Source organism: Miscanthus floridulus, chromosome 10, assembly GCF_019320115.1.
Source record: "Miscanthus floridulus cultivar M001 chromosome 10, ASM1932011v1, whole genome shotgun sequence".
Taxonomy (NCBI): Eukaryota; Viridiplantae; Streptophyta; class Magnoliopsida; order Poales; family Poaceae; genus Miscanthus; species Miscanthus floridulus.
The window spans coordinates 67,386,084-67,409,903 of NC_089589.1; the positions used below are offsets into that span (position 1 = coordinate 67,386,084).

The 23,820-nt window shown below is 46.3% G+C and overlaps 1 pseudogene; it reads left to right on the forward strand.

Moving 5' to 3' along the window:
* Window positions 1-3,328: 3,328 nt before the first annotated feature.
* Window positions 3,329-23,820, forward strand: part of LOC136485810 (tau-cadinol synthase-like) — a 28,541-nt pseudogene continuing 8,049 nt past the window's right edge.

Below are 23,820 nucleotides of genomic sequence, written 5' to 3' on the forward strand. Positions count from 1 at the left end.
GAACAAATGATAAACAGCGTGGCCCACGAAAAACTATAGCATCTCTAACCACTACATTAACAGAATGAAGGTGCTAAATCCATAAACAGGATCATATTAAACATAACTTGTCTAGATAATCGGAACATACTTGCCAGGCACAAACGAAAAAGAACCCTCCACAGATCCAGGTACTTTGGCGTGCAACTCTCATAGACAAACTCATCCTCACCAGGTAACAGTACAGGATACTGCACAAGACATGTTGATTAGGCATATTAACTAAGCACCTTTCAAAGGTAATTGCAGTCAATAACAAAAAAATAGTTATGTTTTCCAAGCCCAGCATACCTGTCCGATAACACCTCCTCCGCCCACATCAGAAACAATACTGTCGAGAAGCATCTTTGGCTCGGTTGGTATGCGGCGTAGGTGAGCATGCTGTCCACCAGCATGGCTTCGGCACTGTTGTTCTCACCGGAATTTATTACCATAGCCTCGTTTAGATTAAAAAAAATTTCAACCCAATGAATAGTAACACTTTCGTCTTATTTGGTAAATATTGTCTAATCGTAGACCAACTAAGCTCAAAAGATTCATCTCGTGATTTCCAACTAAACTGTGCAATTAGTTATTTTTTTTACCTACATTTAATGCTCCATGCAAACGACTAAAAATTGATGTGATGGAGAGAGAGTGAAAAAACTTGGAATTTTGAGTGTATCTAAACAAGGCCCATATTAACTTTTAGTGAAGTCTCTTAAACGTGTGGTGCCACAGACCGATGTTACAGCTGTCTGAGGTGACAAAAAGAAACAATCCTGTCACACAATCTGATGGTCCAGTGGCGGGAGCAAAGCTGGCAGGAAGAATAGTACACACCACCTAGCATGCATGCCTCTGCCTCTGGAACTGACATGCGAATTACTCAGTGAACTGCCTCTGCCTCTGGGACTGCTCTGATGGTGGCGGCTTGTAGCGACAGTACACGCAGCACGCGAAGTGATAAAGGGGCACTGGGAGAGGGGAGATCGAGATGGAGGCCTTGTTTAGCCCTTCAAAGTTCCTAAGTTTTTTCACTCTCTTTCCATCACATCAATTTTTGGATACTTGTATGGAGCATTAAATGTAGGTAAAAAAAATAACTAATTGCACAGTTTAGTTGGAAATCACGAGATGAATTTTTTGAGCTTAGTTGGTCCATGATTGGACAATATTTATCAAATAAGACGAAAGTGCTACTATTCATCGGGTTGAAATTTTCTTCAATATAAACCAGGCCCGAGTGGTTTAGAACGAAAATGGAGGGCGTCTCTCGGGGGTGGAAACGGTCAGATAACTACGGAGAACAATACAAAATCCTACGACACGGTATCGGAGGTTAAATATCTGGATTTAGATATGGACGGATCTGAATTCTGCTAAGGTCTTGTTTGGATGCGCATGTATTTGTCTCAATCCAACTAAATTACATTACATTCCACTCCAACACATGTGGATTGAGGTGGATACACATGTATCCAAACAAGGCCTAAGGCTGTGTTCGATTGTCAGGGAACGGTGACCAGGAATCATTCCTACCAGAAATGTCTGTGTAATTTATGGCCCCGTTCGACTGGCAGAATCTTGACTGAAATTGGCTGGTTGTGTGAGAAAGAAACACTGTTTAGCTGGATGGATGAATAGTGTCGTGTGAGGAGAAACCAGCCGGCTCTTAAGACCAGCGAACAGCCCCTGTATAGTCAAATCCTCACCAGGAACTATTCATACCAGGAACAGCCCAACCCTAAATGGATTCAGACCCAGATACAGTAAAAAAAATTCTATACCATTTGCAGCCCTAGGCGTCACACATGTGACTCTTGCAAGTGCGTCGTGTGGCAGCTCGCGGTCAGAACATGATTTAGTAGGGTTCGCGGAGATGTTCTAGGTTTGATGGGCCAGCTACAGGGCTATATGTGTGGGCTTGCTTAGGGGGTGTTTAGTTTTCTGGACTAAATTTTAGTCCATGTCACATCAGATGTTTGGATGCTATTTAGGAGAACTAAATATGAGTTAATTATAAAACTAATTATACAGATGGAGACTAATTTACGAGATGAATTTATTAAGCCTAATTAATCCGCCATTAGCACATATTTACTGTAGCACAACATTGTCAAATCATAGACTAATTAGGCTTAAAAAATTCGTCTCGCAAATTAGCCACAATCTGTGCAATTAGTTATTTTTTTCGTCTATATTTAATACTTCATGCATGTGTCCAAACATCCGATGGGACAGGGACTAAAATTTTCCTGTAAAAACCAAACACCCCCTTATACTCCCTCTGTCCCGTATTAACAGTCGTTTCCGGTTTTCGTGCCATAAGTTTGACTTGATTTGTAGAAAATACATACAACATTTGTATCTCCAAATAAATTTATTAAAAAACTAGATTCAAAGATCTTTCCAATGATACTAATTATGTACCATAAATATTAATATTTTGTAATATATATTTTATCAAAGTTGTTTCTCAGGAAGCGAAAGTGATAGATATTTTAGGACGGATAGAGTATTTTTTGTCAGAAATGATAAGAAAGCCCTTGTTTAGTTCGCGAAAAGTTTTTCCAAAAAGTGATACAATACCCATCACATCGAATCTTGCAATACGTGTATGGAGCATTAAATGTAGACGAAAAAAAAACTAATTGCACAGTTTGGTTGGAATATGAGACGAACGTTTTGAACTTAATTAGTCCATAATTAAATACTAATTACCAAATAAAAACGAAAATGCTACCGTAATCAAATTTCTAATTTTTCACGAACTAGCCATTCGCTCAACTGCTTGGTCTCCCGTCACATCTCATGGTGGCACGAGGCCAGTAAAATAAGCCACACGCGCCTGGAGTGACAGCGGCTCAACATCGCGGTATACAGCATACAACACGTACATGCACGGAGCGGCTATCATATACTCACTCCATCCCAAATTATAAGTCATTCTAAAAATCTTGGAGAGTCAAAGTTTTTCAAGTTTGACCAAATTTATATAACAAAATAATAATATTTATCATACCAAGTAAGTATCATTAGATTCTTCATTAGTTATATTTTCATATTATACCTATTTGATGTCATCAATCTTTGTGTTTCTCTCTATAATTTTAGTCAAACTTGAAAAAGTTTGACTCTCCAAAATTCTTGGAATGACTTATAATTTAGGATGGAGGGAGTATATATATACCTCTCAGAGTAATTAAGGCTACATTATTTACTGACACATCATAGTCCACGGCAAAGAACTGATTAAAAAGGCCATCAGAGACGAGGACAGCAAACCGTGTCCAAATTAAGTCAGGCGATGGAAGAGTCGCCAATAGCTAGTGTAAGAACTCCGGTGAGCCTTCTTCAGCAACTATTGCTTGGCGTTACTGTAATTTTTTTTTTTGAGATTTCGTTACTGTAATTTTTTTTTTTGAGATTTCGTTACTGTAATATTCATGTCACTCTTATCGTGCATGCATGCTCTCGCACGTGTCTTCGGAGCTACTCCCTAGCTCCGCTCTAAAATATATTCCCTCTATTTCATAATATTTGTTCTATGTTTTTAAAAAAAAATATTAATGTAGTTTTCATGTTTCTCTTTAATGCTATTTTGTGTAGATACGTATTATGGAACAGATGGATTAAATATTTTTCACTTTTGTTCATAGTCAAATTACTCTAACTTTTATCAGGTTTATAGAAAATACATGAAAACCTAACTAATTCCTAATAAATAAAATGGAGTTATAACAATTGTTATGTAATTTGCATGTTTCGATGGGGTGATTAAAAAAAGAGTGGTGGTAAGGGTCCTAAAGATAACCGTTTGGTAAAGGTCCTAAAATATTGCCCTTACTTTTGAATTTGTCTATACTATATTCGCGCGTTTCACAAGGACCTACCACTCGATTTTTTTTACCGTGTGCCCGTGCCCCCGCCCCGCGCTCCTCCTCCATCTCTGGTGGCTCCTCGCCGCCGGATCTGCTACCGCCCACCCCTGCCTATCACCATGAGAATTTTTTTTATTTTTAACACATTTTTAAACTAATTTTTAAAACTAACATTGTTTAAAATTTTTTCAAATCTAGGCTCGGCAAATTAACGCAGTCGCGCCATGCATGGGGGCGCGGCAATGCTGCCTACGTGGCAGCGATCAGGGCCCCTGACCGGTGACGTGGCTAGCTCTGCCGCGCCACCGATCAGGGCACGGCGTTGACGCGCCACGCATCAAGGCGCGGCAGTGACACGCCACTCGCCAGGGCACGGCAGAGCCTAATATAGGCCAGTGGCTCAGTCCCGCCGCGCCACGCCACCTGACACGAGCAGGTTCCTCCGACACGACGGCTGGTGGGACCTCTTATGTTTGTACTCCCGGCAATCGCGGCAAGGGTCCTGCGGAGCACGACGTTGAGGACGGGGAGGAGGACTATGATGAGATTGGGATGTCTCAGCTTGGTGATGCACCATTTTCTACACAGTTCGATGCACAGGTACTTGAAACAACCATTTGCCATATACGTCACAATTACTTGAACAGTGTAAGTAACGATGCCTATATTGTAATTGCAGGGTCCTAGTTACACACAGCGGTACCGCTGGGTGTACCGCCAACGAGACCGTACCGACGTTGGATTCACCCCTAACGTGCTGCCTTCACGTCCGAAGAGGCAGCGACGTCCGCGGTCACCATATACTCCTAGGTCGTAGGAGTTCTTTAGGATGCACTCGTATTCGGACACCCATATACTGATGGAACATGTAGTATGTCGAGTAATGTCAAACTTATGTATTGATGAACTTGTTTCGTAGTTATGACTTGCTGAACTTATGTCGAACAGTTGTATTGTCTAACTTGCGATGAACTTGGGACGCGTACAAGTTAGCATTGCTGAACTTGTGTATTGATTGTCTTGTACACTTATCCTTCCTGTTGACATAAATAGTTCAAATGAAATACAATACAGCACCAAGAAAGTTCTACTATGATAAAAATACCAAATCTAAAACATTGAACTAGCACACATGTACCAATCCTCAGTCTGAAACATACTGAGTAAGCAACTCGTCATCCGAGTACCAGTCCTCTAACACAACCTCGTTGATGTGGCTAGGCTCATCGGCATTGCCCTGATCTACCCGTCGCCTGTAGTAAGCTGCCTCCACTTTATCTGCGGCCTCTGTGGCCTGAGTCAAGAACGCGTCCTCCTCCGTCTGGCTCATGTGGCTAGGCTCACCTACAGTGTCTTGATCTGTCTGTCGCCTATAGTAAGCGGCCTCCGCTTCATCTATGGCTTCTACGGCCTGAGTGAAGAACGCGTCGTCGTCCTCCTCCGCCTGCAAGCCCGCCTCTACTAGAGCAATGAACTCACTCAGTCTGTCAGTGTCGTCCTCAACCTCATCTGCCTACAAGCCCGCCTCTGCTAGAGCGATGAGCTCGCTCAGTCTACCAGTGTCGTCCTCAGCGTCCTCTGCCTGCAAGCCTGCCTCAGCAAGAGAGATGAGATCACTCCACCTGGCAGTGTCGTCCTCATCCTCATCCCCTCATCAGACAACACAATCAGAGATTGAACAGTGCGACCAGCTCGCATTCTGTGCTCATATAACTTCTTTTCCTCAAATCTTGCACGGGCCACCTCTGCAGCATGGTCCTCGTTGCATCCAATCCCTTCATGTATGAAATGCAACAAGTTAGTAATGCGATTATATTACATTTAAACGCAGGCAATGAAAATAACAAGGCTTCCAATGACTCACTGGCACACAATGCAACAACATGGTCGTTCAAGACCTGTATCTGTACTCTTTCCTCCTCCCTTGCCTCCTTCCTTGCCCTTTCCTCCTCTAACACCCTCCGTCTCTCCAAGCCCTATTTGTCAAGTCCAACATCAATCGGGTTATGAATATCGTGTTGTCTAGCAAACTCACGCATCTTGTTTTTGTGATGTTTAACGAATAGGTTGACATAGTCAGGTCCATATCCCCTCTTCCATGCAATTACTTGCCTTCCCTTCAGTTCATCCAAGAACTTAGCTTGACCATCATAATATTCCCACCTGCATTTCCTAGTGCTCTGTTCAAACGAAAAATTATATCATATATGTCTTAGCAAAAGAAATAATAATACGATTTTATGTTTACCACAAAAATAACCAACCTCATCATAGTCAACCATATGGACACAGTAATGGCCTATTTCAAGCTCCGAAGGGACTAGCCCGTAGTTGGATTTAACACCACATTCGCACTTGACTGGAGGTGCTTTGTAAATTAACCTTTCTTTCTTCTTTTCCATTGCCTTTGGTTGCTCCGGTCATTGATTCTTAGGACCGTAGAGCCACTGATTGAAACGACACTTCGCAATGGCATGGCGGTGCGGGCTGGGAGGCGCGGCGGTGCGGGCTGGGCGGCACAGAGGTGGCTCCTGCACGGCGCCGAGTGAAACAGAGAGGGAGGGGCGGGACTAGGCCTATATTAGGCTCTACTGCGCCCTGGACGGTGGCGCGTCACTGCCGCGCCCTGGACGGTGGCGCGTCACTGCCGCGCCTTGATGCGTGGCACGTCATCGCCGTGCCCTGATCGGTGGCGCGACTAAGCTAGCCACATCACCGGTCAGGGGCCCTGGTCGCTGCCACGTAGGTAGCCTCGCCGCGCCCCCATGCATGGCGCGACCGTGTTAATTCGCTGCGGCGTGCGAATAGGCGCAGCCAAAAGTGTTAGATTTGAAAAAAAAAACAGTGTTAGTTTTAAAATTAGTTTAAATAATGTGTTAAAAATCCACAATGACGCCCCCGCCCCACGCTCCTCCTCCATCTCTGGTGGCTCCCTGCCACCGGATCTGCTGCCACCCACCTCTGTCTATCACCATGACACCCCCGCCCCACCACCTCCTCCATGTTCGGTGGCTCCCCACTGCCGGATCTGCCGCTGCCCACCCCTGCCACGCTAACCCGACTTTGCCGGGCTATCAATGTGACGCCCTCGCCCTGCCCTCCTCCTCCATCTCCGGCGGTTCCCTGCTGCCGGATCTGCCACCGCCCACCCGCTACCATGCTAACCAAGCATTGCCAGGCTATCACCGTGATGTCCCTGCCACGTCCGCTGCCTAAATGCCTTCCTCCACCGCTCGGCCGGCGGCACCACCGCCGCCTTGCCCCCCACCTCCCCCGCGCCCACCACCAGCCTTCCTCTGATCCTCAGTTTTTTTTCTAAACCCGTCAGAGTTGGAGAAGAAAGAGCACTCAACACTCGGTTGTGGTATAGTAATTCTGTTTCTTTTTGCTTTTAACCAAGTCATATGCAAAATCTGAGCCGCCGACCTTGCTTTTGAATTTTTAATGATTATTGATAAATTTGAGTGTTGGCTCCCTCTAAAGCGTAGGGTTATGGACACTCTCAATAAGACATTATTCATGGGGTTGTCACATTGTGTGTGGTCATGGTTTGCGTAGAAGACTAAAAGATTACATAGTTTTCACCATATATAGGTATGGAATCTATTAACTTTATTTTTCTACAGATGATATCACAGGATTTTGAACCGACGATATGGAGTAACTTCTTTATCAATTACCAGGCACAGCCATTGCAGGTATGTTATCACTTTTACCTGCTAAATTACAGGATTTTTGTTATGTTGTGTCTTGCAGTGGAGTACTACACGATGATTTTGAATTTCTCACTTTATAATATCCTTTTATATAAACTTTATTACTACTACTTTTTCGCGGTGTAATAAGATGCCTCGCTTCAGTTTGGTGAGGTTGAGTTCGATTAGAGAGGATTAAAATGCGATGGCGATGATGATGACATAGCCAATAGTTATGGTAAAATACACGTGTCGCATCCGTATACTGAACTCATCATGGCTGCAATTACATGTGTTTATAGCAAGATTATTTTTACTGGACCAACCAGGACTACATCTCGGATCAAGATGACATATGTTCCAGAACAGAAAGAGTATACAAACAAACAGTCAAACCATCTTAAATTGTGTGCCCTTATCTTCCTGAACCAAAGAGTATAACAAAGAACTATAAGATTGTAGAGTATATGTATATTACTTTGCACATAACTTTTACATAAATGACAGTGAGTGTTGTATAATGTGTGCTTGTATGACTGTAGATGCCAGAAAAATGGCTGAACGATCGAGTTAATGCACTGAAGAACAGGGTGAGTCAGTTCTTTGAGGCTTCCAAAGATATGGTTGAGAAAATGAACCTTTTGGACACTATTGAACATTTGGGTATTGGGCATCATTTTGAGGATCAAATTGCTGATACACTACACGAGATCCAACATGAGGAATTCAATAGCTCTAGTCTACATGAGGTTTCTCTACGATTTCGTCTGCTTAGAGAGCATGGTCTCTGGGTGTCTCCAGGTTTGTACATAATACACTACATGACTACAGCATGAATGGTTTTAAGAGACGCCTCTTTTTTTTCTACATATGACTCCATAAAAAACACCTCTAGAAACGCTTTCATAGGGCCAAGCTAATAAGCCGCCATTAGAAATCGATTTATATAGGTGGGTGGTCTCAATTGCCGTCCCTAGAACCTTATCATATTCCTAAATTGATTTGATACATGTATCTCATCTCTCTCCTTTATCTCTTCTCGCGTGCAACACTACATGCACGGCAGCTAGCACACACAAAAGTGAGGCAGTGGCCACAACGCGGATGAAAGTGTTGCCGCCGGCGCGGGCACAGCAGCATGGTGTAGTGGTGGCGTGAGTGTCACAGCCACAACATGCCACCTGTGCGGCACCACCGGCATTGGCACGATGACCCACAACCATGCGGGCCACGGTCCTGTAGTGCGGTGGCCACTATATATTAGTGGTGCGAGCACGGCTGCATAGTTGAGCAACCCGATGGCAGGAATCCAAAAGTGGATTCCTTGCTTCTTTCTCAAAGTTGTGCACGAGACTTTCATCTCGCACGGCTGCACGTGGCACGACGAGTGTCACACCCTAAAATTTTCGATTTTCGGTTGTGCATAAAAAGCACTAAATAAAATAAATTATTTTAATATTTGGATAAAATTTACCAAGTTTAATTTGAGCTAGCGCAAATTTAGTTATAGGAAAAATATAAATTTTCAAAGTTTTCTAATTTTAACGGGCGTTTGGATGATGTGAAGTTTGCTTGGTGCTTCCTTGTGTGTTGAGAGTGAGCAAAGTCTTTAAACTACGTTAGTAGGTCGATTTTCCTTCTCCGGCACATCTTTATCTTTTTCTATAATCAAATTCTTTGTTTCTCGGCTTAAATTTTCGTTGGGAGCTTCCTAAAATCTTTTCTTTGTAACGCAAATCACTCCTTTCAGTTACTCGTCCGTCAATCAATCTCTAAAAACTTCTCGGGAATTTTTCAGCTTTTTCTGGAACTTGTTCCTACTTGTCTGTGAGCATAATTTAATTTTTAGATGCTCCAAATTATCTTATCATGGGCTCCAAATACTTCATTTGGGTTCCTCATGTTCCATAATGTCTCTGAGAATTTTCCCCGAATTTTTAGAGCTTTCGGAGTATTTTCGCGGCTTAAATAATAATTCTAGACTTTTCTGAAATTATTTTATCCACAAAATTAATTAATTCCGAAAATAATAAATATCTCATTTTCCAACCAACTCTCAAAGCCCATGTGCAATAATCCTAATAAATCTCAAAGGCCCATGTATTTATTTACTAATGAGTTTTAATGATTATTTAGGCTCATTAGTAAATGTGGAGGGTGCAACATCAATTAGTACCATATTGCTAGTTGATGTAGATGTTGAGAGTTTTTCTCCCTATAAATATGGACCAACCCCTTGAGCAAAGCATACCAAAACTACCATAAAGAGAGCCTCTAGTTTAGGAAATCTCTCGTATAGTAAATTAGATTTTTTTCCTCCTCGCCGTCGCTGCCGCGTTGCCCAACCTGGCCATCCTCTCCTTCGTGCAACAAGTCGAGCCCAACCATGCGCAGCTGCTGTTGTCATGGCCGTGTGGTGGCTGTACGGAGGCCAAAGATGAAGACGAGGTAATTACGAAATTAACACCAGTTCGTAATATCGTCGTCGTATATTCGTTTTAACTCCGTTTCGAATCGTTCCAATTGCGTTAGATTCATATCGATGTGATCTACATGCTAGTGTCATCGTTTTTCATGTCAAGTGACTTTTATATATATGCTTAAATATTAATTTAATTAATATGCATGCAACTAGTTTTTATAAATAAAAGCGACATAATTATATACAATGCTCTTTTGCAAATAAGTTTTAACATGACTAGTTGCTAACATAAATATGTTTCTAAATTACAATATGTTTAGTCTAAACACGCATCAAATTTGATTAGATGTTCTCACATGTGAATTTGTATTTGCACGTTAAAGTTGAATTGGCATAAATGATATCAAAATATTTATAAATAAAATATGATTAGCTTCAACTCAGTTTTTAAGTATAAATATAATTTGTTTAATCTAAATTAATGCTACTCACATAGTTTTTCTTAATTAACATAAATCAAGCTTATAGTCTTCTCTTTTCTTTTACAATATAAAACCCTATAGTCGTTTCTTTACAACCGTAGTTCCAATTAGCGTGTTTTTCATGGCTGTGTGTTCGTAGCGACATGTAGAACATCTTTAAAACATTTTTACTTGTTGTTTTATATGTTTGGTGTACTGTTCTAATTTAGTTCTATTATTTGCTTCGTATATGATTGCATGGATGCTTGTGTGGTGCTTTATGATCATGTCTAGTCGGTGAGAAGTACGTTGGTGAAATAGAAGAAGTTAGTGATCCAGAAGAAGTCTTTTGGAGGTTACAATTCAGTAGAAGAATGATCTGAGTTTTAAGGCAAGTATAGCATGGGATCTTCCTTGTTATCCTATACACCTTTAATCATTTAATTCATACTGCATATGTCTACCTTAACTACCACTAAGGATTTCCTAGTACTTCGTTACCCAATACCTTGATTCCTATGGGTTATTGCATTGGGAAGTATGATGCTAGTGTTCAACTACAACCATGATCTTGTAACTTGACTAATGGAATGTGCAATAAATATTAAAAGATGTTTTTTAGCAACATGGAACAAGGGGGCTAGAGCATTGAGCTATTTTTATGGTGCTCTAGATTTCTCTCCCTAAGGACTTATCTGTAAGCGAACATCTAGGACTTATAGTACAGTTGTGGGGGCTACATGGCTCTGACTTTAGCTCAGTATGAGGACCTTTTCTAGCTTGTTAGTGGTTACCTTTATTGGCGTAAGAATGGCTTGACGAATCGGGTATAGTGCGGCATCTGTCCCCTTGTGTATAGGATGCGCGTCATTGTGCCATCGGGAAGGGGGGCTCTACATCTGTTTGCTGAGTGAATCTAATGGCCCTAACTTGTTAGACGAATCTTTGAAAGGCTTCATAGTGAACCCTGCCGACCTTCCTTGGTAGTGGGTCAAGAGGCTAATCACATCGGGCGAAAGGGTAAATCATGACTCATAGTGAAAGTGTACAACCTCTATAGAGTGTAAAACTGGTATATCAGCCGTGCTCACGGTCATGAGCGGCCTTGGACCCTTATAGAATAGATGATGAACACTGATGATACTGATGATAAAGATGCTCACTAATGATTATTGTTTATGCTATTCATTATTCATGTTTACCTGATCATGTGTTTATATGGGCTTATGAATAAACTTGTTGCCACCCAATTGCTAATAGATGACTCATTAAAAGCTAATCATAGTTGAACCAGTGTCAGCCTTTTGAGTTTCATGAACCCCATGATATATTTGTTGAGTACGACATGTACTTATGCTTGCTTTATTTTTCAATTATTTGGATAAAAATCCCGGATGGGTACCAGATTGCTAGAATTTGGAGGAATTAGGCTTGTGATCAACCAGTCAGTTGTCCCTATGGAATTAGAGTCTTCACCCGATGATCGGAGTTGTCTTTCCACTATTTGTTGTCTAAGGTTATATACTTTATACTAAGTATGTTATATATTGAGCATTGTCTTTCGATATTATCCTTATTTGAAGCTATATGTGAGATTTGACTTCCTAGGCTCACATATGGTGTGTATCTAGTTTTGTTCTTAAAACCAGGTGCTACAACGGGACACATGGCAGAGTGGTAGATCGTAGTGCTATGACCATGTTTCTATTATTTTTGTTTTCTCAAATCACATTCTTTAGGGGTGAACCACATTGTCAATCATCCCTTGTAATTCATTTATGGCACTACTACACAAAGACCATGACCGCCGGGATGAAACCCAGCTTGAGTGCTAGTTTTGCAAGGCTCTGGTGAAGGTGGATTGTAAAAACCATGTTCATCACCACTGATTGCAAACCGGCAATAATATTTGATTAAAAAAATTTAAAAAAAAATATCTGACAGCTAGCCTCCTGCGTTGCTGCCACCTTCTGCCACATGCCATCTGCACACTGCTGCCCTTGGAAGCCACCACCGCTGAGAGCCAGTGCTGTCCGAGCTCCATATGAGCTGCCTCCTTCCTTGGAAGCAGCTATCACCGAGGGAGAGATGACACTACTCAACCTTCACATGTTGGCACCACCTAAGCCCGCTGCCATGGAAGAGAGCGCCCTACGGGAAGGGCCTGGACAAAGGCGCCACCACCGGTGTGTGGTAGCACTATTGTGGGGAGGTGGTCGCCATGGAGAGGAGGCGGGATCTAGACAACACTTGGAAAGGGGGCAGGATCCAGTCGCGTCATCATCATGTGGAGAGAGAATGGAGACCGATGGGAAAGGGAATTGTGGCAGCACCTATGTGTGGATGGATATAGAAGGGGCGGTGGCTGGGTGAGGACAAAGAGAGAAGAGACCACGATTGGGTAGACGGGGAGAAATAGGAGAGTGAAGGGGCGGCTGACCAGGTGGGTGGGCTTAGGGTTTACATTAATCACCTTCATTTATATACTACGTGCCATGTGGGATCAAACATGTCTTTCACCACAGGTTCTCATGGTTCCCATTGGTGGTGAAAACAAAACGATTTCCACTGTCGATGACTCTATTATAAACTAGCAGTGATATATTATCACCAATAGTTTCAATAGAACAAGTGGTGATTATGACATTGACAAAAAAAATCCTTTTTGTAGTAGTGTAGAGGTGAGTGACTGTGGGGGGTACGACCCCGGATACCCACAGCAGACCACATGGGCTGCGCCCCCAGGGGTGGCCTAGCCCACAAGACGAAGCCTTGCGGGGCACGACTCTGCTCAGCGCCTCCCACAAGACACCGAGAAGATATCCTAAAGATACTACAAGATCTGTTAGGATATGTACGATCCCAAGATTCCTGTAATATATTATTACTTTCCGGTTATCTCTCAGATCTAACCGACTTGTAACCCTGCCCCTAGACTATATAAGGTGGGCAGGGACCCCCTCCAAACTCACGTAATATCATACGATAGCTAATATAAACCAACAGACCACAGGAGTAGGGTATTACATCATACTAACGTACTGAACCTGTCTAACTCATGTGTCTCTGTTGCCTTCTTGTTCTTGATTACACGCCTCTCTGTCGATCAATCTACCTTCATGGGATACCCCTCAGAGGACTGCCAACAATATTCTATCGATAGTTGGTGCGCTAGGTAGGAGTGTGCGTGTTGTTTCCTTGTTGAATAAGATGGCTTTTTCTGCAGGCTCTTCATCACTCCCATAGCCCGGCCGGATCTTCATGGTCGGATCCATCTCGTGGATCATCAACGCTGATGGAGTCGGAGAGCTCCTCGAGCTGGTGCAGATCAATTTTGCGCCGATCACTCCTACACCTACGACTACAGATCTGATCTCAGAAATGCCTCTGAGGTTGCCCTCCTCGACGACTCGCCACCCGCTTCCTCGCTACCAGAGGAGGCAGATCAACAATGATGATCTGATCGCATCCATCAATCGGGTTGGTCTCAAGCTCGCCGATTGCTTCTCCATCACTGAATCGGCTCTGGACACTCTAGTTCAGCGTCGACCACCCTCTGATCTAGATCTATCGGAGGCTACTCGAGAAACTCTAGGGGTTACGGCCCTACCCTTTGGGTTCACCAACGCCGCCGCCGCTTACCAAGATGCCCTAAGGGGTAGATTCGCCGACTAGGTTGGAGATATCCATCCTCCCACCGACCAGATCACCGACTAGCCTCCGCCGGCTATCAACATGATCCACGTCGGCCGACACTCTGGAGTGTCCCTAGAGACCATCTCAGAGGAGAATCCAGACTCCGAGTCCCAGGGCTTTACGGAGACCGTTGATGAAATGACCATTGAACTACTTCTTCCCCCTCTGTTCCACGACGGCGCAATCTTCAATGTTAGCGTCGACAACCCCCCTTGGAATGGTGAAAACGAGGAGGAACGCGCCGCTCACGAGAACCGGAACATCAACCACGCGCAGCACCGAGCAAACGAGATTGTCCTTACGATAGGGGAGCAGCAGCTTGACTCGCAAGGAAGACCACTCCAATGTAACCTTGACGATGAGTTTGTCCGTGTCGACGGCCATGATGTCTACAAGACCCCAAGCGCCAACCTGGTCGTGGCTACCAACGAGCTTGCCTGGCTCCCACAGACACTGGAGGTCGCCAAGGTCATCGCAATGCTTAAAGCGGCGCATTGCCAGGTCAATGAGATCCGCCATTATCAGAGACCTTCTTACTCCACAACTTCGATTCGCCGATCAGTCGCCACAAGATCTGATCACCACCCAAGTCGCTTCACCGACCAGCACCATGACGATAGGCAACCCCTCTAGGGCAGAGCTAGGGGCAACCTCATTGAACATCACCGCCAACCTGACCAGGAGGTTGACTAGGACGTCCGAGTGCACCTCAACAATCTCCGAGATGCATGACGACGTATCAGCGAACGCTGTTTCAGTCACCATGAAGAAGAAGTATGCCACCAGCAGGAGTACAAGCAAGAATACAGTAACCCAGACTCAGCTCTCAAGCCGCTCGCCGCCGGCAACGCTGTAGACGACGGCACCGACAATGCTCCGAACACTTCAGTGGCCCCGTGGTTTTAAAATCACTGGGGTCGAGCCCTACGAAGGAAGGATGAATCCAACACAGTGGCTACAGGCTTACGCCACTACTGTCTACGCCGTCGGAGGAGACACCAGTGTCATGGCGAACTATCTTCCAGTCATACTCATGCTGGCCGCCATGAGCTGGTTTACAAGCCTTGCCCTGGACTCCATCGGATCCTGGGAAGAGCTGAAAAAAGTCTTCACCGATAACTACATGGCTACGTGTACTTAGCCGGGCACCAAGCATGATCTGAACTGTATCAACCAGAAGTCATCCGAGCTCTTCCGTAGCTACATTCAACGCTTTTCCGAGATGAGGAACTCTATTCCCAACATCATGAAGATGAGGTCATCACCGCTTTCATCCGAGGACTCCACCATCGCGAGCTTCGCTCCAAGTTCAACCACAAGCTGCCTTCTAGGATTGGCGAGATGATCACGACCGCCAACCAGTACGCTGATGCCGAGGAAGCCGAGGTGCGCTTCAATGAGGATGCGGGCACTCATCGCCCAACACGCCGCTACGACGACCGCCCTGATGACCGACGCTACAACGACCACTGCTACGATGACCATAGTTACCATCATGATAGCGGCCGTGATCGGCCAAAAGGACCCAAGTCTGGCCAAAATTGTCACCGCCGGCCAGACCACATCGTCGCCACCATCAATGAACCTCACGCCAAGCGCAACTATGACAAGCAATACAAGAAGATCCTCGACGGCACATGCCCTCTCCACAAGAACACCAAACATAAGATGAAGGACTGCATCGGCTTGGCTAAAGAGTTCCAGGACAAAAAGCTGGACGACGATACTAACTACGAAGCCGGAGGCCGCTGACCACCTGGGGGCAATAACAATGTCTTTTAGGACCACGACAAGGTGGTTGCCACCATCTTCGGGGGCCTATCTCCATCGAGAGCAGAAGAGAATGGAAACTCACCGCCCGGCGGGTGCTCGCCGTCACTACGGAAGACGTCGCCACCAACCCCAGCTATCGCCCATGGTCCAAGGTTCCCATCACCTTCAGCAAGGTAGACCAGTGGGCAGACATCCCCTACATCAGCCGTTTCCCCCTCGTCCTCGACACGACCGTCCAGAAAGTGCTTTTCAGAAAAGTGCTCGTTGATGGTGGGAGCACTCTGAATCTCCTCTTCGCTAGAGCCCTAAAAGAGTTGGGCCTCGGGTTAGCGGATCTCACACCCTCCAACTCCTCCTTTTGGGGTGTGGTACCAAGTAGGGCCTCCAAACTGCTTGGAGAGATCACCCTACCAGTACAATTCGGCACGACAAGCAATTACCACGTCGAGCACATCAACCTCTACATCGCCGACTTCAACACCGCCTACCACGCCATACTTGGTCAGCCAGCTCTGGCCAAGTTCATGGCTGTACCGCACTATGCATACCTAGTGCTAAAGATGCCTTCGCCTGTAGGAGTCCTAGCCCTGTGGGCCAACCTCTCCATTGCCTACGCTTGCAAGACAGAGAGTCTCACCCTCGCCAAAGCCACTGACCTCTCCATCCAAATGGCTAGGGTGGTCACCAAAGCCAAGACGGTGCCCGCCGACAACATGGAGATCCCAGAGCTGGAGTCTCCTCGCACCTCCACCAAGTCCAAGGAAGTCAAGGAGGTCGGCCTTGGCCTCTACGACCCCTCCAAGACCATCAAGATTGGCGCTCACCTTGACCCCAAATAGGAAAGCGCGCTCATCTTCTTCCTACGTACCAACACCGACATGTTTGCTTGGAAATCTATAGACATGTCGGGGGTACCACGGGAAAAGATCGAGCACTCCTTGAATGTCTCGCCGACCACCAAACCGATCAAGCAGAAACTCCACAGATTCACGCCAGATAAGGAGGCTATTAGGGTAGAAATAAAATGGCTCCTAGCTGCCGGATTCATAAAAGAAGTGTATCATCCTGAGTGGTTAGCAAATCCTGTTCTCGTTTAAAAAAAGAATAAAGAATGGAGAATGTGTATTGATTACACTAATCTTAACAAACACTGTCCTAAAGACCCCTTCGGTCTGCCTTGGATAGATGAGATTGTAGACTCCACCGCCAGCTGCAAACTACTCTCCTTGCTCGATTGTTACTCCGACTATAACCAGATCTCCCTCAAGGAAGAAGACCAGATCAAGACATCATTCACCATGCCCTTCGGTGCGTACTGCTACACCACCATGTCCTTCGGACTCAAGAACGCCGGGGCGACTTATCAAAGGGCCATCCATATGTGCCTCGATCAACATATTGGCCGCAATGTCGAAGCTTACATCGATGATGTGGTCGTCAAATCCAAAACCGCCGATGATCTTATCGCCGACCTCGAAGAAACATTTGCCAACCTTAAAAGGTACCGATAGAAGCTGAACCCTTCAAAGTGCATCTTTGGAGTTCCATCCGGTATACTCCTGGGCTACATTAGTAGCGCACAAGGTATTGAGCCCAACCCTGACAAGGTTTCTGCCATCACTAACATGAAACGGCCAACAAGTGTCAAGAATATACAGAAGCTTACAGGCTGCATGGCTGCTTTAAGCCGCTTCATATTGCGCCTTGGTGAAAAGGGCTACCGTTCTTCAAACTCCTCAAGGCCTCTGAGCACTTTTCCTGGTCGGAGGAGGTAGACATAGCTTTTGAGTAGCTCAAGTTGTTCCTAACAAAGCCTCCGATCATGATGGTGCCACGGCCAGACGAAACTCTCCTAATCTACATCGTCGCTACTTCTCGCATCGTCAGCATGGCCATTGTGGTCGAACATGAGGAGGTTAGGCACACCTATAAGGTGCAACGTCTAGTATACTTCATCGGCGAGGTCCTCAACAAACCCAAGACTCGTTATCCTTAGGTCCAGAAGTTGTTGTGCGCTGTCCTGATTACGTCACGCAAGCTCCGCCACTACTTCGAGTATTACAAGATCACCGTGGTCACTGAGTTCCCTCTGAGGGACATTCTCCACAACAAAGAGGTCAATGGCCATATCATCAAGTGGGTTGTTGAGCTCGACACTTACTCCATTGAATTCAGAAGCAGGCCTACAATCAAGTCTCAGACGCTTGCTGACTTCATCGCTGAGTGGACTGAGATTCAAGAACCTGTCGCTGCTACTTGTCCCGAGCACTGGGTGATGTACTTTGACAGTGCTCTCAACATCAATGGTGCTAGTGCAAGCATTCTATTCATCACGTCGACCAAGGATAAGCTCCGATACGTTCTCCGAATACATTTTCTGGCCTCCAACAACGCCACCGAATATGAAGCATGTCTCCATGGACTCCGTATAGCCGTTGAGCTTGGCGTTAAATGCATCATGGTATATAGGGACTCCACGCAGGTCATCAACTAGCTCAATAAAGACTGGTTCTGCTCCAGTGAGAAGATGGATGCATATTGTGCAGAAATCAGGAAGCTTGAAGGGAAGTTCTATAGTATCGAGTATCACTACGTGGTACGAGATCAAAATCAGCTCACCAACCACCTATCCAAGTTAGGCTCCTCTCGCACCGTGATTCTGCCAGGGATCTTCATTCAAGATCTCTTGGCGCCATCCATTAAGGAAGAGAAAGAAGTTTAGGAAATTCCCTCCGCCGAGTAGTTGGTACTTACGGTACCTTCGCCGGCCGCCGATTGGAGGGAACAGTTCATCAAGTACCTCACCAGCGCCAAAGTACCCACCGATAAGACTGAAACCGAATGCCTAATTCGTCGAAGCAAGCATTATGCGCTGGTGGATAGCAACTTGATGAGGAAAAGTGCCAAGGAAGGGATACTGCAAAAATGCATCACCCAAGAAGATATAGTGAAGCTACTTCTTGAAATTCACTCTGGTTCCTGCGACAACCACACGGCCTCGAGAACACTGGTCAGCAAAGCATTCTGAGCTGGTTTTTACTGGCCCATGACCATCTCCAATGCAGAATACCTCGTCCTATGTTGTAAAGGATGCCAATTTTTTGCCAAGCAAATACACGTGCCAGCACAAGAGCTGCAGACCATCCCAGCTTCCTGGCCCTTCGCATGATGGGGACTAGATATGATTGGGCCCTTCAAGCCAGCACCAGGTGGTTTTTGGTATGTATATGTCACCATCGACAAGTTCTCCAAGTGGATCGAGTATAAACCGCTCATCTCGGCTACTACAAAGAAAGTAGTCGAGCTCTTCAAAGATATCATCCACAGATTTGGTCCCCCGAACAGCATCATCACCGACCTCAGAACTACGTTTACTGGCCATCACTTTTGGGACTTCTGCGAAGACCAGTGCATCTCCGTCAAATATGTCTCCGTTGCCCATCCTAGAGCCAACGGCCATGTCGAACGGGCGAACGGCACGATCCTTGATGCCCTCAAAAAGAGGCTATATCAGAAAGGACAAAAGCATCCGGGCAGCTAGCTCAAGGAGCTACCAACTGTAGTCTAGGGACTGCGCACTCAAGCTAGTCGCAGCACCGATGTGTCTCCATATTTCTTGGTCTACAGCTCAGAAGCCATACTACCAGCGGATATTGCCTTCCGAGCACCTAGGGTGGAAAATATGATGAAGATCAAGCCGTAGCTGTTCGGACAGAGGACATCGATAAGGCCGAGGAAGAACGCCTAATCACTTTTGTCCACATAGCCTTACGTTGTCAAAGAGGTTACCCGACCAGGGTCCTATTGCCTATGTGACTTACACGGAATCGATGTCCCCAACTCATGGCACATCGAGCACCTTATATGTTTCTATCCTTGAAACGCTCCATATATGTACTCTCCACTTTATGATGAATAAAGTTTTGGTCTCCATAATTTCTCTCCATTTTTTCTCATTTTCGGTTTAATCTCCACTTATGGTCGCCAAGCTCTAAGCTACTCCATAACGAACTCAAATACAGAATCGCCAGCGTATTTCGCCGAACATGTTCTCCATATCGCCGACCTCGTTTCTCCAAATTGCCAGCGTATTTCACCAAATGAGTTTCTCCAAATCGTCGACCATGTTTCTCCAACTCTCCAATGATTTCACTGAACAAGTTTCTCCAAATCGCCGACCATGTTTCTCCAACTCTCCAATGATTTCGCCGAACAGGTTTCTCCAAATCACCGAACACTTTTCTCCAAACCTCCAAAATGTTTCGCCGACCACCGAGCAGCACACGTTATGTTCTATTCTCTATGGAAAAGACCCAATCTCTGATCTCTCCCTGCACATGCTATGGGCTCCGCGCTCTGCGTTATGGGTTGTCGGCTACGGTTCCTTGGTCATGCCTGTTCCTCCTACACGTGCACGGGCTCCGTGCTCGACGTTATGGTTTATGGGCTAGCCAAGGCCGAGAGTTCAGTAAAGAACTAACTGCTCAGACGCCACTTTTACTACGTTTATCTCCAAGTTATTCCGTCAACCATCGAGCAGCACGCGTTCTTCTCTGCACTCTATGGAGAAGACCCAATCTTCTATCTCTCCCTACATGTACTATGGGCTCTGCGCTTTGTGTTATGGGTGGTCGGCTGTGGTTCCTTGGTCATGCCTATTCCTCCTATACGTGCACGGGCTCCATGCTCGACGTTATGGACTATGGGCTAGCTGAGGCCAAAGAGTTCAGTAACGAACTAACTGCTCGGCTGTTACTTATACTACGTATAATTGCGTTTTGTTATTACTACAACATTTTTTCGTTGCAAATACGAGCAAGTTGTATAAACATGCACTTTATAACATTTATACAAACACATAAATGTTTTCCGTGCTCTTGCGTGTTCTAACTACCCTCTCCAGATGTTACAGATAATATTCTCCAAGCAGATCACCGAGTTTCGCCATCGCCGTCTATCTCGTCGAGCAGGTCTATGTTGCCGGCCAGCTTTTTTGCCATGTCCTCCACCTCATCCACTAGCTGCTGAGTCTCCGCCTTGCCCATCCCTTTGGCAAATCCAACACCTATTGCCTGAAGGTTAATGGATTGATAGAGGGACCGAACCACCGCAAGGGCGTGAGTAATGGCCGTAACAACGACGTCGCGGTTGAAGCTCTCCCATGCCGCCTTGCACCTCTAGATGATGGTATCTGAACGCGATGGCCTACCATCGGGCTGAGGAGCCGCCTCCAGGTCGATGCAGTCGAGCACTGGTTTAACTCCGGCGACTACGGCATCGAACTTCTCCCTTTGGGTCCTAGCCTCCTGCACCAGCACATCAAACTATGCCTTGACCCTCCGACGGTAGTCTACAAGCATTACAAGATTCCATCAAGCAAGGAAACTAATTCAAAGTAACTTTGACCAGGAAGTACTCACCTTTTAGCTCCCCGACCAGTTTGTCTGCTTGCTCAAACTCCTTCGCCTTCTCCTCTTAGAGTTGCTTGATGGCCTAGCGTAGCTGGCTGAGCTCCACATCTTGCTCTACAAGCACAACGGTCATCAGCAATAATGATACTTTAGCAACGCCAAGCAATCTCACCAATCGGACATACCTTTCTTCTGCTCAGAGACTTTCCGCAGCTCCTCCAACTGCTCGATAGCACCACCCCCCAGTTGCTTGGAGATAGTGGCCAGCTGCTCGAACTTGCTCTGCAGCTGCCTAGACACGGCCGCCAGCTGCTCGGATAGGATGCCCTTCTGTTATTCCAGGTCCCACACATTGGACTTTGCAAGGTCTCGCTCGTGCTGGGCCCTCTAGATGTTTCTCTCCGTGAGGTTCATTGCTTCCTTGAGTTTTTCGTTCTCCTCGATGAGGGGCTCTATCCTCTTTATCAGCTGGTGCCGCTGCTCGGCAGTTTGAGTTATCCCCTACAAATGCACAATGATAATGATGAACTCTGATCTCCAACGTCAAAGAAAAGCACTCCAGATGCAGTACAGACCTTGATTTGTTTCATCACTCTAGCAAGGGTGGACTTCAGTCTCCTCATCTCCCTGGTGGTGTCCTCCTCCTCGACAACCACCACCTCATCACCACGCTTGCGGAGGATTCGAACAGATTGGGGTCGAGGTTCAACACGCTCGATCTCTTCCACCTTGTCTTCCTCCACCGTAGCTAGAAGCACCACCTGGGGGCTCGGTCGCTGGATAGCATGTCCGACCATGCCCTCCGACGCCTTAGGCAGCGCCGTCTGCTCTGCCAGCACCATAGGCCCCTCCGCTCCGAATGCCGGCGCGGCATCGGCGGCTCCAGCCTCTTCCCCCGAAGACCCGGCGATTTCTGTCATCATCTCCGGCACCATCGCTGACCCATCCATCGTCAAAGCCAACTCTCGCCGCCACCAAGTCTGCCAGCAGCTATGGTTGACTCCTCCGTAGGCCACCGAGCAACTGAGGACTCTGGGATGGTGTTTACCAGCACCTCTTCTACTCCAGGACAAGCCTTCGATTGCTGGACAGTCTAGATGGGTAGGATCGGATACTCCACATGCTTTGCACTGCATCAGATCATCTCGCCAGTCACCAAAAAAGCTAAGAAACGATAGCAAAGTAACTCCAAGGCAAGGATACTTACGGTTTGGTCTACCGATACAATTTCTTGCACCAGCGATGCCTACCCAAGCCCCTAGGCGCGGCCATGGGGTCAACTTCCGTGCTCTGGGGTGGAGGTCCCACCTCCTCGACCATTGGCCTCTGCTCTACCCGCTGCTCTAGGACTTCCTCCACCCACCGCTCTAGGACTCCCGTCGCCTGCTGCTTGGGGACTCCCATCGCCTACTGCTCAAGAGCTCTCGTCACCTACTAGGTAGGGACTCCCCTCACCCGCTGCTCCAAGACTTCTTTGCCTCTCTTCGATTGTTCCTCTACACGCGTGTTGCTCAGTGGAGGATCCATCAGAATTTTGTCAGTGGAGGATCAGTGCTTCAGTGCTCAGTGGAGGATCCACTAGAATTTTGTCGTCATCCAACCACTCGAACACCGTGGTCCTTCATGTTCAAGTGGTCTGGTCACCACCAAGTGAGATGCCGCCCGGTTTGAGGGGAGTGGCGGCTGCCATCTTTCTCTTCTTCTGGGCCAGCTCGTCTACCGTTGCCCTCTTCCCTCAGATTTTCTCTGACACCGGGGATGGACTCTCCAACGAGATGCTGACGGCTTCCTCCTTAGGCTATAGCGGTGGCCGAGAATCTACTCCTTTTGGCCAATCGCTCCTCGGTACGCCCGAGAGTACACTGCTCTTTCCTACGAATGGATCTTCGCATGAGTAAATCAGTCAACTGCTCGGCAATGACAAAAGATATAAAAGCATCAGGAATACACAACTGAGATATTTACCTGAGGAGGCAGATTTTTGTAGTGAAAGGGTTTTGTCTGCCCTGGCAAGTTGAATGAGGCAAGTGGAACGAACAGCTCTGCGGACCATTCCTACACAACATCCCTCGATAGCATCTCTGACCTCTCCCAGGTACCATCGGTCTCCCCCTTGAACTCAAAGGCAGGGTGGGCCCTCTCCTTGCAGGGTTGGATACGGCACACTATAAAACTTGCCGCTACTAATCCACTGTTGGTCTTCACACCCTTTATTAAGCCAAGGAGCTCCGTCACTTGCTCCATATCAACACTGCTTGGCGTCTCTGACCAGCTCCTCTGGCTCTCTGGTATGTGGTTGGCGTTGCAGCGGACTACAGGGTGGCTCTGCTTCATGTAGGTACAGGGTGGCTCTGGTATGTAGAACCACCTGGTGTTCCACCCCTTCAGCGATGTGCTTAGTGGAACAGTAGGTATTCCCCCGCCATCCCATCACGCAACTAAAGATACACTCCGCCGACC